Raw genomic sequence first — 17,988 nt, 5'->3', positions numbered from 1 at the left:
ATGAATGAAAAAGTGCAAGAAGGATTTGCTTACAGAGTAAAGAACACACATGGAAATACAGGGGATTTTACTCAAGGCCTTGTATGTGGAAGACACCTGCTTAACATTAAAAATCAGCTTGCCCTAGAAAGTCTTCATAAAAGATCAGAACCATATTTGGATGGTTTTGAGAAACCTGAAAGTTGGCAAGGGAAAGTGCTCTGAGAGAAAGTTCACCAATTTAAAAATTATTAAACTAGATCCTCTATGGCATTTCTGGTTCAATATCCTGGGACAGAAAAAGTCTATTAGGTAAAAACTAAGGAAATCTGAATTGACTCTGGACTTAGTTTTTTGAAATGTATCAATTTTAGTTCAAAATAAAAATATAAAAATTTTTATTTTATTAATTTGGCAAATGTATCATCCTACTGTAAGACGTTAATAATACAGGAAACTGAGTGCAGGGTATATGAGAACACTCTGTAATGTCCTCTCCATTTTCCTCCATGTCTGTAACTGTTAAAAAATTAAACTCTTTTTATAAAATAAAAATTATCTCTCTTTTAGACACACAAGAGAAGAGGGTGTTTAAAAGGATTTGGAGCAAAAGTTTTGCTACAGAGAGTGAATGCATATCTAGCAGGGCTCTTGTACCAATTAGTACCCACATTCAACACGAGAGTGACTTATAGGACTGATGCCACTGTTTAATTTCTATGACGATGTTTAAATAACATTCAACAGAGGCTAAAAGAAAATTATAAGTATGTGAATGGCAACATGCCCTGCACATATTCTCAGAGCTGCTTGCTCCAAATCAAAGCTGAAATCAGTAGTCTTTCGTGAATGTATATATATGTGTGTGTGTGTGTGAAGTTATGGGGAAGGTGAAAGAATCGACACCAGAAGCGGGTCGTGAATTCCGGGTCTTCAGACTCAGAGCCTGATGCAGGTGCAACCGAGCTACCCAGGAGTGTGACAGTTTCAGTGGAAATCTATTTAAATCGAAGACGTTTAATTACCTCGTAACTATTTCCCCCTCAGTCTTTCCCTTGTACTTTAAAGCCAAACACACTTGGGGGGAAAAAATCAATTGATGCCAGTGAAATGCCCAAGCAGGAAACCGCAGTTGGACTCTGTTTCTAAATTCAATGCTGCTTCCATATCAGGATACATCACCTTTCCAACATCTCCACTATCGGGGGGCTACTGCTCCAGAGGTATGCAACCACGGGTGAGCCCTTGAAAATGCTCAGCCTGTCTGCTGCTGCAAGAGGGTGCTAAACGGCCCGATTTGTCGCTCTTTGTTTCCGTCAAGTATTGTGAATGAATTACCCTCCTGTCTTAACGTTCACGCCTGGATCTACATTCCGTCCGCCGCATTCACAGAACGCGTCTTTGTATGCCCCCTTTTTGCGTCTTTTTGGCAGCTTCATGGGCAGAGGAGGACTTTTTAAAGAATGGAGAATCAGAAGACCAAACAGAAGGTTCGGTTCCAGAACGCTCCCTCCTGGTGGACTGGAACTGACAGTTCCAGTTGGCTAAAAGCAGTCCTTGATGAGGGACGAGGACTACGGAAAGACCTAAGGATATTTCGGTCCTGAATCCATTTCTCTTTTTCCTGCCGCATCTTTGAGACAGGACTCAATCCACAGGTTTCAGGAACAGAGGGCCTGATCATAGTAGTGGATTTTAGTTTGGCAACACCTTCACACAATGCTATAAATAAGTAAACTGAGATAGTGTAGGAGGCCACCTATTCAGGGGGGTGTAGCTCAGTGGTAGAGCGCGTGCTTAGCATGCACGAGGCCCTGGGTTCGATCCCCAGCACCTCCAGTTATTCTCTTCCCTTTCCTCCCTTCTGGCTGAATTCTCTGCTATCCTTTTTATTCTGCCACCCCCCACCCCACCCCACTCCCGCCCATGCAGACCTTAACTTATGTGTCCTTTGGTGCTTAATTATTTAACTATGGACTTTGACATTCCTTGAGACAACTCCCAGCTTGACTGCTTCAGCACAGGAAAGCCAGGACCAAGTGAAGTACAGAAGCTGTTCTCTCAGAATCGATGTCCTGAAAGCCAAGCACCAAGCACATCATACAAGCTCTATTCTCCTTTGCTGCATTTTTTTCATTATTATTAAGAAACAGGGAAGAAAAAGACAGACTTCAAGAAAAGGTAGAAGGGGAGGAGCTTTGGGAAAATTCCCTTTAGATTACTCTCCCACCCCCCTGCACCCAATCCTATTTTTCCCTCAGCTGCGCTTCTGTCAACGGACAGACAGGCTTGAGAGAAAAATTTCCGTCCCGTTTTCCTTTCCCCACTCACTCCTACGCTTCCACCGCACACCAGACCTTGGTCAGTCCAATCACCATTCTTGGAGCGCTGTGCTTTTCTAGGTGAAGGGGTGTTTAGGATACTGTCCGTGGGAAACTCAAAGACTTCCAAGAAACTCAGAGACTTTCAAAAAAATATAGTTGAAAAAGTTATTTCCAGAATTGGAAAGAGCAGCCAGTCTCTCTCAAAGCCAGTCTTAGGCAAAAAGGCCGAGCCTTCCTGTGGCACAAGCACTTTTAAGCCCATTTCCCTTAGGAGGAAGAGAACATTCCGGTTACCTGTATCTCTAGGGGGAGCAGAGAAGACAGAGGCAACGCGGGTGCAAATTACCTCCGGGGCCATCCAAATAGTAGGCATCCAAAAAGACCTAGTCGCAAGTCTTCTTTCCCTCTTTCCTCTTCTAGTTCCTTCTTTCTGATCGCAACCACCTGCCTCCTCCTATCCTTCCTCCCCCCCTTTTTTTTTGGAGGGGGAGTTATCTTCACTAGTTTGTTGTCTGTTTTATTTTAATTTAAAAATTTAAATTTGTTATTGAAGTATAGTCAGTTTACAATGTTGTGTCAATTTCTGGTGGACAGCATAATAATTTAGTCATAAAGGTACATACATGTATTCCTTTCCAGATTATTTCTCATTATAGGTTACTATAAGATATTGAACATAGTTACTTAGGCTATACAGGAGAAACTTGGTTCTTTAAAAAAATCTATTCATATGTAGTATTAGTATCTGCAAATCTTGAACCCCCAATTTATCCCTTCCCACACCCTTTCCCCTCTGGTAACCATAAGTTTGTTTTCTGTCTGTGAGTCTGTTTCTGTTTTGTAAATAAATTAATTTGTGTCTTCTTTCTAGATTCCACATATGAGTGATATCATATGATATTTTTCCTTTGCTTTCTGGCTTACTTCACTTAGACAATCTCCAGGTCCATCCACGTTGCTGCAAATGGTGTTATTTCATTCATTGTGTTTTTTGTAGTTTTGTTTTTGTTAAATATACGCAACTTATTTATCTATTCTTCTTTCCACCAGAATGCTTTTGGCCACATCTTTGTCTGGAACTTCGGTGTAATGTTACATGACATGTTATTAATTCATTTAATGATTTAAGGACAGAAAAGTAAAGTTTAGTGAGGAAATGTAGAAGGTAAGGAATTTAAATCTGCTGTTTGCCAGCGTTCCTGAGATTTTCAGTTAGATGTTTTGATTGAGGAGATGGTGGGGAGTTAGTGGGTGTCTTCTAGTATGTGCTTTGTGTAAATTTCCTATAGAAGTCGATTTAATATGGAATAAAAATTACTGTGCTGTTAAAACCCAAGATCTAACCTTTAAAATCCTTTGGTCACTTGCTCATCTATGCTATTCCGGCAAGCGTGAGCCAGGCTCTCCAGTCTTCCAGATCATGTTTTAGACCTTTGCATGGCAAAAATTTTGCTAAGTGCCACCTTACTTTTGTCCAACGTCCACCCACTCATTCACCAAGAAATACCTGGGACTTGGTACCCAGCATTTCTGTGGCTTATCTCCGATTCTCGGCGGCGGAGGCAGGAGGTGGGAGGAGGGGGGAGTAGGTGGAGCTGGGAAAAGAAAGACTTGAGGAAATCCATGGGAAGCTTTTCTGTTCCTCCGTCTCAGACGACCCATTGCTCAAAAAAACTATGGAAACTTCGAGGAACTGCTTATTTTTTCTTATTTCCGATCTTCTTTCCCCCTGCTATTTAGGAATCCTGCCAAATGGAACCCAAAGTGAATGGATCCCTCAATCTGGCTGCAGACTCCATGTTTCTGGCGGAGGAGATGCTGATGAGTGTAGTTTTTTCTTTTCGTCTCTTTCTTCTTTCTTCCTTCCGTGAACGCCCGCGTATTGGGTGGCACCAAGGTCCATGGAGTAGAAATGGTGTAATATTGAAGAGAATCCATTGGACTGCACATTTTTGTTAAATGGAAGCAGAAGAAACAAGACAAAATGTATGAGAAAAGAAAAATGAAAGTTACAGATGAAGAAAAGAGACGCAGATGGAGGAGCCGGGGGTTGAACCCGGGGCCTCGTACATGCGAAGCACGCGCTCTACCACTGAGCTACACCCCCTGATGCTGGGGGTATCTTGGGGATTTGTTTTGAGATTGTTGCCTTCATCTTCTGACAGAGAAAGTCCACTGGGTTAAAGTCCAGCACTTGTGAAATTACTAAACTAGATATTGTCTAGCTGCTTCACCAAGACTATGGTCCGACTGGTAGTTTTTGATTCTGGGACTTTCCCACTTCTGTTAGCCTCCTCCAAGATCCATTTACAAGCAAACTACGTGAAAATTACTTTCTTTCACTAGGAAAATTTCCAGGAAAAAATCGCAAATTTCCAACACAAATCTTCAGCAGTACCGGCTCAGATGAAGTGCTTCCCAGATCAGAGGCAGCCAAATTCAACACCACACCATGTTGAGTTGGGTGCCCGGCCAACGGGCATTTTCCAGCTGATTCTTACTGTTCACTCATGTATCACCACATGTTCTGAGATTGTCCTCTGTTCTGGTTCCAAATCTCCTCACTTCTTGACGGTTATGTCCACAAAGGATTTCAGGGGGGAAATAAAAAGACCTTTAAAATTCCATCAACTTAAAAAAAACTGACTTTTTTTTATAGGCTGGGGGAATGAAAGAGCAAACACAGGGCAGCGAAGCAAGATTGGGGAGCCTAGCAAACTGTCAAACTGCTTTCCCTGGGAGAATCCATGATCACAATGGGAAAGCCTTCTACAGATATAGATACTTGGTGGGGAAAGGGGGAGAACCAAAGAGCCCTGGAATTCTTCAGAGTCTCATCTATGAATATGAAAATTTTAGGAGGTCCTAGATATCACAAAGCAGATAGTATTGTCTGGCCGAGAAAGAGCAGAGATAATGGCTGTTTCCTCACTGGGATGCTTTCCACTTGCATAAGGCCAATGACCTCCCTGAAGAGTCAGAATCCTCATACTGCTTCTCTATCAGGATCTCCCATATAATGTTGATGGAAGTAATCCAGTAAGTTTTTCATCGAATGGCTTGAAATACTGAACATAAGTGTTTATCGGTGAAGGCAGAAAAGATTAAAGGCATGTAATTCTGTTTCTTCTCCCTTAGTCTTCTAAGCCCTTTTCTTGAGAAAGAGAATTCAGAAGCATTTGTATTAGGGTGACATATTACAGAAAGGAGAATTTGTTTTGACATAAACTGTGGGCTTTTCAAATTATGGGGAGAAATTCCTGATTTTAGTCTAGATCTTTAAAGTTCTTCCAGCTGAATTGTGTTGACCAAATCTACTTTCTTTGACACTAATAATTTTTCCACTTTCAAGTTTGGAAAGCCCAGCATTCCTCGAGAAATACTCTTCTCTTGTTCTTGGGCTTTGAAAAAGTTGGAGTTGATATCCTGCCATACTTGGCAATTAGTTTCAACTACCAGCAACAATGGATGTGGAAGGGAAGCAGGAGGAGGAAAAGTCAGTGGGCAGGTTTTCTGTTCCTCAGTCTTCAGTCTTTTAATTGACATGGGCCCAGATGAGAATACAAAAGGATCTGTTAACAAAAGTCTGTTAACAAAAATTGACTGTGAGCCTCTTTTCCTTTCCTCTCCATCTTTCTTTTTCTTTCCTGTTCCTTGGTAAACTGTGATATGGAATAATAGGGGCATGGGCTCACTCTACTTCCTTCCTTTTTTTTTTTTTTTTCTGTTTTCCTTTTCTTTCTTTTTTTAATTGACATATCATCAGTTTACAATGTTGCATCAATTTCTGGTGTACAGCATAATGTTTCAGTCATACATATACATACATATATTTTTTTCATATTCTTTTTCATTATAAGTTACTAAAAGATATTGAATATCATTCCCTGTGCTATACCAGAGAAACTTGTTCATCTATTTTATATGTAATAGTATCTGCAAATCTCGAACTCCCTTCACTCCCCCTTACCCTCCTGTAACCATAAGTTTGTTTTCTATGTCTGTGATTCTGTTTCTGTCTTGTAAATAAGTTCATTTCTCTTATTTTTTGTTTTTAGATGCCACATATGAGTGATATCATATGGTATTTTTCTTTCTCTTTCTGGCTTACTTCACTTAGAATAACAATCTCTGGGTCCATCCATGTTGCTGCAAATGGCATTGTTTTATTATTTTTTAAGGCTGAGTAGTATTCCATTGTAAAAATATACCACAACTTCTTTATCCAGACATCTGTTGATAGACATTTAGGTTGTTTCCATATTTTGGCTATTGTAAATAGTGCTGCTATGAACATGGAGAGTACATTTATCTTTTCGAGTTAAAGCTCCCTCTGGATATATGCCTAGGAGTGGGATTGCTGGATCATACAGTAAGTCTATTTTTAGTTTTTTTTTCTTATTTCCTCTTACCATACTTGTGCTGATGCAGTGAGTTTGGTAGATGCCAGAGGCATAGAGTTGAAATAGATCAGCTTAAAGGCAATCTTTTGGGTAATGGATTTGCTGTGGATGTGAGCAGGGGAAAAAAATGACAAGAGAAAAATTTTAATGGGGAAATTTGGATGTGTTTCTAAATACAGCATTGATGAGGAAAGGGAAAGACAATAATGGAATCCAAGATGGCCTGGACTTTCATGCATGCTTAGCCTGCACTTTACCAGTGAGCTACATGACCAGGTGAACCCTATATTTCAGTATATCTTCTGTAACTGATGATCACCCTGATTTTTGTTGAGGAGTCACTTTTCCTTTTCCTCTACGTTATTTTGACTTATATATGGAAGCCAGCTGGAACTTGGCCTTCTCCAAAAAGGTCTTTAGAGGATGTTAGTGTGTTCCTCCTCTTCTCACATCCTGCTGTTGGCTTCGGCTGGCTCATGAAAAGCAGGGCATTGAGGGGGCAAATCTAGAGTGGCAATAGAATGAGAAAGTCTTAAATGGATACAATCCAGTGATGTTTTTCTCTGTCTTAATCTAGATAGGAAGGCAAATTTGGAGATTCTTTTCAAGGATCAGCTAGATAAATAAAACAATGAATTTAATGATGAAAGGCAAGGGAGAAATTTGATAGAACATGTTAGAATAATCCAAGATTTGGACTCTTATTGGAGACCAATACTTAGGACTTAGAAAATTTGCAGGTAGATTGGATTATGCAGATGGTGATGCCTTTCACAAAGCTAGTAAAAATAGAAGAGGTAGAGTTCTGTTTGTTGTTGTTTTTATCAGTTTTTAAATTTATTTTTGTGTTGGGAGCATAAAGTGGGGCAATAAATGGGAAACATTGATTTTGGATTTGGAAATGACATATTTTAAATGTTTACAAGATAGCCTCTTGAGGATGTCTACCTACACACATTATAATCTGAGTCTCAAATTCTGCAGCCATCGCTGAACCCCTAGTTTGGCTATTCATGTGGCTAGGAGTAGAAGGCCTCTGAAGAGTGAGTCGAGTGAGGACTTCAGTTTATTCATTAAGACTAGTAGATAGGAGGTTATTATTAGTATACGTGAAAAACAAAGAAATGAGATTGCTCCTAGGCTGACCATATTCTTTTTTGGTTTATACTGGTTATTGTTATGGCCCTAAAATTCCCTTAGAAGACCAATAGAAGTCCCATTTTCTGCCATCATCCTCCAAGTAAAGTGACTATCTCTGCAGGAATTGCATTTCTCTTGAGCAGTCTGTAAAAGGAAACAGCATAAATTCCCAGTCCCCAAAGGACAACCTTTGAACAGAAATACTGTCCATGAGATCTGGTTTATTGAAAGGGAATATTTCTTGCCTCCACAGTACACATCTGCTGCTGAGCATCTGATTCTCAACTTTTTGAGAATTCAGTGGAAAGGATAGGGAAGAAACAAGGAGGTGGCTGGCTTTTAGAAGCCAAGATCTCTCCATTACTTGAATTTATCTAAAAGCCAAGTGTTCTCTGCAGTAAAGATGAACATCACTGTGTCTCCAAAATTAAAGCAGGTTGGCAGTGGGGTTTTCCTTACTTTTCTTTTTCCAGGCTCTTCCTAAAGAAACAAAACCCTTATTTAAATTCATGCATTCTATTCCAGGTATGTGATAAAGATTCATGAATAGTTGTGTGTCTAAGGCATTTGGTTTACAGTCCAAAGTGTTTTTCCAGGAATGGTTGGAATCCTGCTCCCAGCATCCTAATTTTTCCCATGGCTAGTGTCTTTAGGATTAGTTATTCTGGCTAAGAAATTGCTCATAGGTTTCTTTTTCTTTTTCATTTTTTTCCCGCCCATCTTACTTTGGATCTTCTTTCTCTTAAGTAGTACTGTGAAATGGTAGTCCAGGTTAAAAAGCTGGTTAAATTGGTGGCATTCACAAATGGTAAATAAGCCTGTATTTTTCTTCTCTTTTTTCTTCCTTATGCTGTCACAGCAATGAGGAATACTTTCCATACGAGCAGGAAAAAAAAGTAATGAAAAGTGGAAAAGTAGGAAAGCAGATCCCATAAAACTGAAGAAACATGAAAGTAAAACACCACAAACACCTCTGGAGGTGCCGGGGATCGAACCCGGGGCCTCATACATGCAAAGCATGCGCTCTACCACTGAGCTACACCCCCGCGTAACAAATCCTTTTTTTTTTTCAACATGTTAGGAAATATACCCATTTTCTGTATTCTATGGCAAAGCTATTTTCTTTTGTCAGAACATTTATTCCGTTAACTCCATTATTTCTACAATTTTTAAATTAGATTTTTTTGGTGATGGCTAAGCTCAGGAACGACACATTTTAAACCCAAGTTGTTACCATTCCTGCTCTTAGTTTCTTTTCAGCGCAGTCAGTTCTGTCCAAGGTCTTCTCACCTGGGCCGAAAAACTATGTTGAAGAGTAGACGGAAGAGCATGAAAGAAAGGAAACAGCTCACTAGAAATCATCACCAGGACAGAAAGCTGATCTGACATAAACAAAAATTAATCTATTTCTCAGCGTCTTTGAAGATTATGGAAGAACGAACGAAAAGAAGAGAGAAATAAGGGACCCTAGGACTTTTTTTTTTTTTTTTTTTTTTTTTTTAATGTCTATTATTTTTCTGAGCTGGGTCAGAGGAGCAGAAAGGCTTTCCGGTGAATCCCTATCACTTTTGTTTTGTCTCTCTCCTCCACCTACCACTCCAGTCCGCCAGGAATTGGATCCAAGAAGCATACATGTTAGACAGAATCACAACTTTTTGGATGAATGAGTATATTGGACAGTTAAACAGCAACACTTGCAGAATCTGAAATGTTCTAAAAATCGGTTGAAAACAATCTCAACTTTTAAAAGTAAATGTCAAGAAGTTTTACCCTTAACTAGCCGAAATAGCTCAGTTGGGAGAGCGTTAGACTGAAGATCTAAAGGCCCCGGGTTTCGGCAAGTTGTTTTAGTCAACATTCGGGAGGATGAGCAATTTCGGCAACCACCTGCAACCACCTGGACAATAATATCTTCGAATTCGTATCTTGTAATTGTCCAATGGAACAGCGGAGCGTCGCACATGAGCATGGGAAACACATGCAGCGTGTCTGGCGTTCCTTGCTTCTTGCTTCTCCCTTATGTATGCAGCAATTGCAATGCCCTGTGAATTTTGATGTGCAAAATAAAGATGTACAGTACAGTTCATGCTTATAATTTACAATGTTACTTTTACTTAATTACAATGACATTAAATAGCAACTTAAAAAATACCATAACAGGTCAAGAGAAGAGGAAGAAAGAAGAAAGCTAAATTTATATTTCACTATCTTTACTGGCACCTTCCCCCTGTTTTTTGAACAAGGGCCCCTAGTTTGCATTTTTCACTGATCCCATGAATTGTGGAGGTACTGGGGATTGTCCCTGACCAACATAAAGTCAACATTTATTTTATGCTTTCACAAATTTTGGAGGTTATGTATATCCGTCTCCACACCCACACCCAGTCTCTCCACACACCTTTCATTGAATTATCTCAAGAACACTAGTGAATATTTTATTAAAATCCATGCCACAGTCTATATTCCATCTCTGAATTTCAATTAGTTGTTCTTAACTCTACATGAAATTAGGATTGGAATATCTGAGATAACATTGCAAGGAAAATACCAAGGGAAGATGCAGTTTGTGTTTCCAAAAAGAAACATCAAGAAAATAAGGTAGTGTACTAAAATCACAGTTCTGTTCTTTGCTGTCTCAGTATAGTCCTGCGTTGTGCTAACGTACCCATATCAGTTCCATTTTGTTTCCAAAGCCTTTGGAAACCACCTGTGACATCCAAAATTGGAGGGTGGTGACAGGCAGACTGTAGGAAACATTCTGCCGAATTTTAAGACAGCAAAACAGGTGCTCGGTGGGACAGATAAGCTCTCAACTGCAGAAGGTGGAAAGGCTCCGCTGGGATTCGAACCCAGGATCTCCTGTTTACTAGACAGGCGCTTTAACCAACTAAGCCACGAAGCCCGCAGAAGAACTCCAATTTGGTTTTCTTTTGTCAGAGAATGATTTTGTACTGATGTATTTCGGAATAGCGCTTGGAACGAGAACTATATATTCATTTCTTAAAAAAGAAGAAGAAGAAGAAATTACTCCTTTCTTGCACTTTCATTCCCTTGGCTTTTTACTGGGGTCAGAGCCATTCTGTGAATTACAGCTTTGACCCAAGCGTTATTCATCAGTCTTCTTTTCCTTTTGCTCCACATGACCTCACTGTCTTTGGTTGATGTGGAGCCTTAGGGAAACTTAGGCAGAAAAATTCAAGCAAGATAGAAAGGCAGGGACTATGCGCAGATTTCCTCAGAAAGCACGGGGACACTGATTTTGGTAAACTGCAAGGAGATCAATATTCTGAATGGATCATTTTCTCCAGGGGACGAAACTAGCAAAACCACAAAATCTTTGGACTCTACCTCATCCACTTATTTAATGAACTGGTGTCTGGATAGCCATAGCATTCTTGTGAGAGGTGGTGGATTTATTTATTTCTTGAATTAGGCTTACCTACTTATTTTTAGAGGAGGTACAGGGGATTGAACCCAGGAGTTCATGCATGCTACCTACCAGTTGAGCTGTATCTTCCCCTTCAAGTGGGGGTATTACGCAGCATCTCCCCACGGAGATAGAACTGAGATCTACAGGCTTCAATGTCTGGTTACTGCACTTAGTTGCTCTCACTGGCATCTGGAAGATAAGAAGGGAGTGGAAGAAAATGAGTGGGCAGGCTTTTTGCTTCTCAGCTAGCAACCTGTTTCTTGAGAAAGGCACAGTTGAGAAAACAGGAGTAGGAACTTGTTCACTGTCCTCTTATTTTTTTCCTCTTTCCATTCTTGCCCCCCTACTCCCTACTGCTCAATTCTTTTGCAAATGAATCATGGACTGGCTCATTAATGTGGATTGGGCCTGTTTGCTGTGCTCAGTGAACAATATCTTCCTTTGTTCCAGTCAACCTAGTCTTCCTTGTTCTGAGACAATTAGGTTAGGCATGGGCTCCAAAGCCCTCAGAGTAGAAATGCTTGCGTGCTTAAGGCAACCAACTCAATTAGATAACTAGTCTCCCTTGAGTGTAAGCAGGGAAAGATGAGCAAAGAAATGCAAAAGCAAAAAAAAAAAAAAAAAAAAAAAGAGAAGACAGAAAAGAGAGGAAAAAAGAGCTGTGAAGAAGTGCATGCATGGAGATATGGAAGATTAAACCTAGGGCATCTTCCATGCTCTGTAATCTCACCACAACTCACCTACATCCACCCAGACAGGTGGCTGCTGAGAAAAAGTTGGTGACTAATTATTTTCCTTTACAAGATGGCTTTGAGGACCTCATATTTGGCAGAACAGAGGTTAGTTTGTTTAGCTCCTTCATTTCTGAAACTTCTATCTGAATCTGGTCTTGTGGTGATATCAGGGGAAGAAGCATTGCAGGCTAGATGAAAAGATACAGTTACACATGGTCTTCCCAAAGTTGGCCGACTCGGAGGCCTGCTTGCCAAGGGATTGCCTGAGTGACAGCTCCATCTGCCAAAAGAGAGAGGCTCATTATGGACCATACCTTTGTGTCTTCAAATGCTCACTCCCTCAATTTTTTCCCCTCTGCCTACACAGACTGCGAGACAAATGAAAAACACAATGCAGAGGGATGAAGAGTAGTAGGCTTCCTCAAGACTTTAACTGTATGTGGTGAAATTGGAAAGAGAGAAAGGGAGGAATTCACAATACTTACCGGGAAATGAAACATCACTTTGCAGTCCAGCAATACGATCTGCAAACCTTGCAGTGACATTTTCTAGTGGATGCTATAGCTCTTGGCCTGGATGCTTAAAGGATTGGAAGACAGAAAGAGAGAAGCTATGAATGCTGTACTCCTAGCATTCATAGCTTTTCTTCTCAATGGAGTTTTATCTGCAATGAAGAGAATGCAAAGGAGATTTGCAACTAGGACAAGATTTCTCAACAAGTTAGTTGAATATATGTGCCGTGGCTGGACCTTTAGATTCTGACAGCTCAACAGGTAAACTTAGGATTTTCTGACTGGGGGAAACAAAATTTGAACCCATAGGGGTTCAGGTTCTGTGTGTTTGAATTTATTCTCCAGTTATTTCTAACTGGCAGAAGGCTACTGAGGTCTGGCCTGCTTAATGTTCTGAGTGTTCACAATGGGATCTTCTAGTGGCTGGATATATATGGTAGTTAGTATCTGCAAAGCCCAAACTCCCCAGTTATCCCTCCACCCCTAGTCTTATTTTTAAAATCAACCATTGATATTTCTCCCAATGTCCTCAAGTCTCAATCAACTGTTCTCACCAAAAGACTAACAATTTTAAACAAGTATCTTTTATCTAGACATATTCCTTTAGCTACTACAAGTAAACATTACTTAATTACCTTGCCACAGTAAATGATTTCCTTGCCTGGCTAACAAAGAAGCCAATCATAAACTGACTTGGTTGCAACCTGATTTTCATTAAAAATTTTTGTGTGTGAAGAAATTTTGTTGTGATGAGATATACCATTTCAAACTTTCAAATTTTCAAGTTTTTGTGACAGTTGCCTCCTGTTAGTTGGAATATTGTGACGAGTGTTAGTTTGGTAATGTTCTTGTATATTGTATTCTTTCAGCAAATTTATAGCATTATTGGATTCCATTTCTCAGTATTCTGGGAGATTGTGAGAGATGAAACATCAAAAAGAAGAGATAAGTAAGGGAGCCCCTAAAATATTCCCTTAGGTTCCCTTAGTTTCTGAGCCATGTCTGGGTCAAGTGACAGGATGCAGAGGAGCAGAAAGGCTTTCCATTGAGTCCTTCACTATCATCTCTCTTCAAAATCTCCTTTTTCACCTGTCCTTTCCACGCTGCCGGGAGTTGTATCCACTTGGCATACATGGGAGACAAATTATTCGAAGTCTTTCTGGGCGGGCAAATATAAGAATAACCAGACAGCCACGCTTAGGGAATTTGAAGACTTTCAAAATCAGAAGGTGAAAACAACCTATGTATTTAAAAATAAATGTCAGGAAGCTGAGTTTGCAGTTGGCCGAAATAGCTCAGTTGGGAGAATGTTAGACTGAAGGTGTAAAGGTCCCTGGTTCAATTCTGGGTTTCAGCACACTGAGTGTTCCAATTGATTCCGAGGGTGGTTTGCATAAATAAGAAGTAATTACTCACTCCAAAGATGTCCTACATCTCACTACTGGAGAATCCCGTGTTCTTCACCCCAGAGGAGGAACTGTTGCCCCCAAAGTACTAGAGCAGGCTGATGTTTTCAGATTTTCCAGCCGCTTAATTTTTAACTTTCCCCGAATTCAGGAGGAAACCCCTCCTGAACTGATTCTTGACGCTCGTTTGAAGTACATAAAAAATGAAGTGGGAGCAGGTCAAGCGTCTTAGGAGATGGTCTTTCAAGTCCAAGAGATTTTCCAGCGCTCAGAACAGTTTTGCGTAGTATGAGACTTTTGCCAACCTAGCGGTAATGGTGGGAGAGGAGGGAATTGAGACAAACAAGCCTCAATTATCTCGTTGTATCCGGAAGAGAACATGGCATAGTAGAGATGAAAAACGAAAGCAGAAAACTGTTCTTACAGAAGAACAGAAGGAAAAGAGAACGGACTAACATTCCAAGTGGAGGTGCCGGGGATTGAACCCGGGGCCTCGTGCATGCTAAGCACGCGCTCTACCACTGAGCCACACCCCCTCACTGGTCACAAGTGACGTGTAAAAGAAATTTTAATTGGCAGAGCTTGCACGTCACGTGAAAGCAGTAAAAAGTGGGCTACTCTTTTGAATTCCGACACAGCATTGGGCCTATTGGGCAATGAGACTTTAGCAGGCTAAAGGAATTCGATGTTCGTGAGCACCTTTCACAACTCTTTCTTCATGGACCACAAGGCAAATTACTCTCGGAAGCGACTAAAACGCTCGGTCTGCCGAAACCCGGGATCGAACCAGGGACCTTTAGATCTTCAGTCTAACGCTCTCCCAACTGAGCTATTTCGGCTGGCTGGAAGTTCAACTTCCTGACATTTAGTTTTTAAGATTTAGGCTGTTTTCAACTTCTGTATTTCAGAAGGTTTCAGATTCCTTCAGCGTGGCTCTCTCGTTCTACAATATACTTGCCTGCCCAGAAGGAATTGGAATTTATTGCCTTCCATGTGTGCCAGTTGCATCCAGTTCTTGGCAGCGTGAATGAACTGGCAAAGGCCAGGGACTTGGAAAAAAGGTGATAGTGAGGGACTCGATGGAAAGCCTTTCTGCTCCTCTGCATCCTATCACTTGACCCAGAAGCAGCTCAGAAACTAAAGAAAATATTACTGGGGGGCTACTAATTTTCTCTTCGTTCTTTTGTCTCTCACAATGGCACTGAGTCCCCGAGGCTGATGATTGTGCTTGTTGTCTCAGGCTCGGGAGATGCTGCATGAGCCACCTCTTTTTTTTGTTTGTTTGTTTGCTTGTTTCAATCAAATGTTCCTTGGGAAGACAAACCTCAACAGTGATGATGAGGCCCTTGGAGAGGAGTGAAGGGGTATGAGTTTAACTTCGCTATTGAGCAGGAAAAAGTAAAGGAATATAAAGAGGAAAATGGGAAAAGACTGTGCAAGCATGGTTTAAGAGCGTGAAAGAGGGCAGTAATGGAGGTGCTAGAAGTAAAAGATTGCTTCAGAGATACTGGCTTAGAAATGTTGAATGAATATGTGGCAAAGTTAAATTAAATGATTTGGTATCCATATCAAGGAACATCATGAAAGAAGTTGTAGATGTTAGAGAATAAATTGGATTGTGAAACCTGAATCCTTATCATCTTTTCATCTCCTTTCAGTTTTCAGTACCCTTATCTCAGCAGTGAACTTAACCTTTATTTAAGAATGCTTAATACTCTCTCCTGGATCCCTTAGCATTTGGACACTCCAGACAAAGGGCAAAACTGTAACAGTCATGGCATGTCAGCTGCAGGGGTCAGTAAGGAAAATGAGAAGGCTCAAGTAGTTGTTAAAATGTCAGTGATGCTCAACAATTTCCCTCATGTCAGCAGTTTAATAAAGCAGTGAAATCAACATGACCTTATGTCAAATATTTTCTCAAACATATACATCTTACATAGAACATACACACACACACACACACACACACACACACACTACAGAGATTATTCTTTTATGGGTCATTTCATGGTGTCTTGTGACTAAACCTTACAATAGCCTACCTCTATTCATGTACACACACATTTAAAAAACCCTCAAAGTGAAGTGCAATAAAAAGTGTGATGCTGAGTAGCATATTAGAATATCTTACCCTCCAACTTCCCTAGATTTTTCCAACTAAATTTTATATTTTTATTTTTAAATCTTTAAATGAATTCACAGCCTGAACAGGTCAGTTAACATAGCACAATTGAAAGATTATGATAGTTCCAGTCAGACTCCCAAATTTTGATATGAAACTCCTTTAAGAAAGGAGGATGTATTTAAAAAGCTGGGAGGCCAGTTAATTTTGAAGTCACTCCCATGATTACATATGTGTGAGTGTGTGTGTGTGGGGGGGTGGTGTTCAAAACAGAACAACAAAAAACGCCTACATCATTGATTAACAATGACAGCATTTGAAACGGAGAAGCCTGAGCCAGAGTCTAGATTCTGCAGCGAAAGTGAAGGAAATGAGGATGAGAGATGACAGGACCAGCGGAAAGAGCATGCCAGAGGATGGTATAGTAAGAAGGTTTGCCTGTAGAACAAAGAACCTCCAGGAAGAACCTATAAGCAGCGCCTGACATCTATAAGCTAGGAAGAAAAAAAAAGTCTTTAATACAATTCATTTATACTTTAGATTTCAAGAACGTGATCCTAGAACATACATTTGGCCAAATCACCAGATATTAAGGATGGGTAGACGTAGTGGGTCTTAAATCTGAGAGAGTGAAGGGAATGTCTTCTTTGGAGAACGTGACCTCAAAGCTACCTACAGCACTGGCTTGGAGTCGCTTGGTGGGGCGCTCCTTGCAAGAAAGACACATATACTTTGAGTGGAGTGCGCTCGCTAGAGTTTGTGTAATTTAGTTCAGAGAATAGTTGATTTTCCATGGCTCAGCAAATCTCCACTACTTCCTGTTAGGAAAGAAAACGCGCTGAAACGGCGGGGGTGTAGCTCAGTGGTAGAGCGCGTGCTTAGCATGCACGAGGCCCCGGGTTCAATCCCCGGCACCTCCACTTGGGAAGTTCGTTCAGTTCTCACTTGGCGAAGCAGCAAGGCTTTTGTCCCTCTGAGTGAGCAATAAGCGCAAACTTCCCTGCTTCAGTTACCAATTCTGTTACGCCTAGACCATATCCTCTTCCGAATACAGAGAGATAATTGAGACTTACTTGCCCTCAATTCTGTGATTCCCTCCACTTCTCTGCGCTCACTTTGACGAATCTCTGCTATGTTGGCTTATATTATGCAAAAACTAACCACTGATTCGTTAGTTTTGTTTTGTTGTTTAGTTGAAATTGCAAGCATTCCTTTCCAGGGCTATACCCCGATTCTCCTACATCGCCTCAATGACTTGGAACAGAACACAGAGACCCTCAATGATGAAATGCTGAATGAATCACTGTTTCTCTTCTGGTTCTGTTTTCCACCCTGCCCCTCTGAATCGGCGTTTTAAAATTCCTTTTGAGCAAACAGAAACTATCCCAAAATGTTTTGCCAGGGAGAAGACGAAGTCCAACAACATAGCAGAGATTCGTCAAAGTGAGCGCAGAGAAGTGGAGGGAATCACAGAATTGAGGGCAAGTAAGTCTCAATTATCTCTCTGTATTCGGAAGAGGATATGGTCTAGGCGTAACAGAATTGGTAACTGAAGCAGGGAAGTTTGCGCTTATTGCTCACTCAGAGGGACAAAAGCCTTGCTGCTTCGCCAAGTGAGAACTGAACGAACTTCCCAAGTGGAGGTGCCGGGGATTGAACCCGGGGCCTCGTGCATGCTAAGCACGCGCTCTACCACTGAGCTACACCCCCGCCGTTTCAGCGCGTTTTCTTTCCTAACAGGAAGTAGTGGAGATTTGCTGAGCCATGGAAAATCAACTATTCTCTGAACTAAATTACACAAACTCTAGCGAGCGCACTCCACTCAAAGTATATGTGTCTTTCTTGCAAGGAGCGCCCCACCAAGCGACTCCAAGCCAGTGCTGTAGGTAGCTTTGAGGTCACGTTCTCCAAAGAAGACATTCCCTTCACTCTCTCAGA

General features: G+C 40.9%; 8 non-coding genes across 8 annotated transcripts; 2 read left to right on the top strand and 6 right to left on the bottom strand.

Moving 5' to 3' along the window:
- The first annotated feature begins 1,746 nt into the window (after window positions 1–1,746).
- Window positions 1,747–1,818, top strand: TRNAA-AGC (transfer RNA alanine (anticodon AGC)). Its single transcript has one exon. It is a non-coding gene; the product is annotated as a tRNA-Ala (tRNA).
- A 2,520-nt stretch (window positions 1,819–4,338) lies between these two features.
- Window positions 4,339–4,410, bottom strand: TRNAA-CGC (transfer RNA alanine (anticodon CGC)). The gene has a single exon. It is a non-coding gene; the product is annotated as a tRNA-Ala (tRNA).
- Window positions 4,411–8,820: 4,410 nt separating this feature from the next.
- On the bottom strand, window positions 8,821–8,892 carry TRNAA-UGC (transfer RNA alanine (anticodon UGC)). Its single transcript has one exon. It is a non-coding gene; the product is annotated as a tRNA-Ala (tRNA).
- Window positions 8,893–10,674: 1,782 nt separating this feature from the next.
- Window positions 10,675–10,748, bottom strand: TRNAT-AGU (transfer RNA threonine (anticodon AGU)). The gene has a single exon. It is a non-coding gene; the product is annotated as a tRNA-Thr (tRNA).
- Window positions 10,749–14,392: 3,644 nt separating this feature from the next.
- TRNAA-AGC (transfer RNA alanine (anticodon AGC)) lies at window positions 14,393–14,464 on the bottom strand. The gene has a single exon. It is a non-coding gene; the product is annotated as a tRNA-Ala (tRNA).
- Window positions 14,465–14,694: 230 nt separating this feature from the next.
- On the bottom strand, window positions 14,695–14,767 carry TRNAF-GAA (transfer RNA phenylalanine (anticodon GAA)). The gene has a single exon. It is a non-coding gene; the product is annotated as a tRNA-Phe (tRNA).
- Window positions 14,768–16,898: 2,131 nt separating this feature from the next.
- On the top strand, window positions 16,899–16,970 carry TRNAA-AGC (transfer RNA alanine (anticodon AGC)). The gene has a single exon. It is a non-coding gene; the product is annotated as a tRNA-Ala (tRNA).
- A 718-nt stretch (window positions 16,971–17,688) lies between these two features.
- TRNAA-AGC (transfer RNA alanine (anticodon AGC)) lies at window positions 17,689–17,760 on the bottom strand. Its single transcript has one exon. It is a non-coding gene; the product is annotated as a tRNA-Ala (tRNA).
- Window positions 17,761–17,988: the final 228 nt, after the last annotated feature.

This window comes from Camelus bactrianus, chromosome 20 (assembly GCF_048773025.1).
Source record: "Camelus bactrianus isolate YW-2024 breed Bactrian camel chromosome 20, ASM4877302v1, whole genome shotgun sequence".
NCBI lineage: Eukaryota > Metazoa > Chordata > Mammalia > Artiodactyla > Camelidae > Camelus > Camelus bactrianus.
Note: the sequence above shows the minus strand (reverse complement) of the source record. Positions and strands in the feature narration are given on the sequence as shown.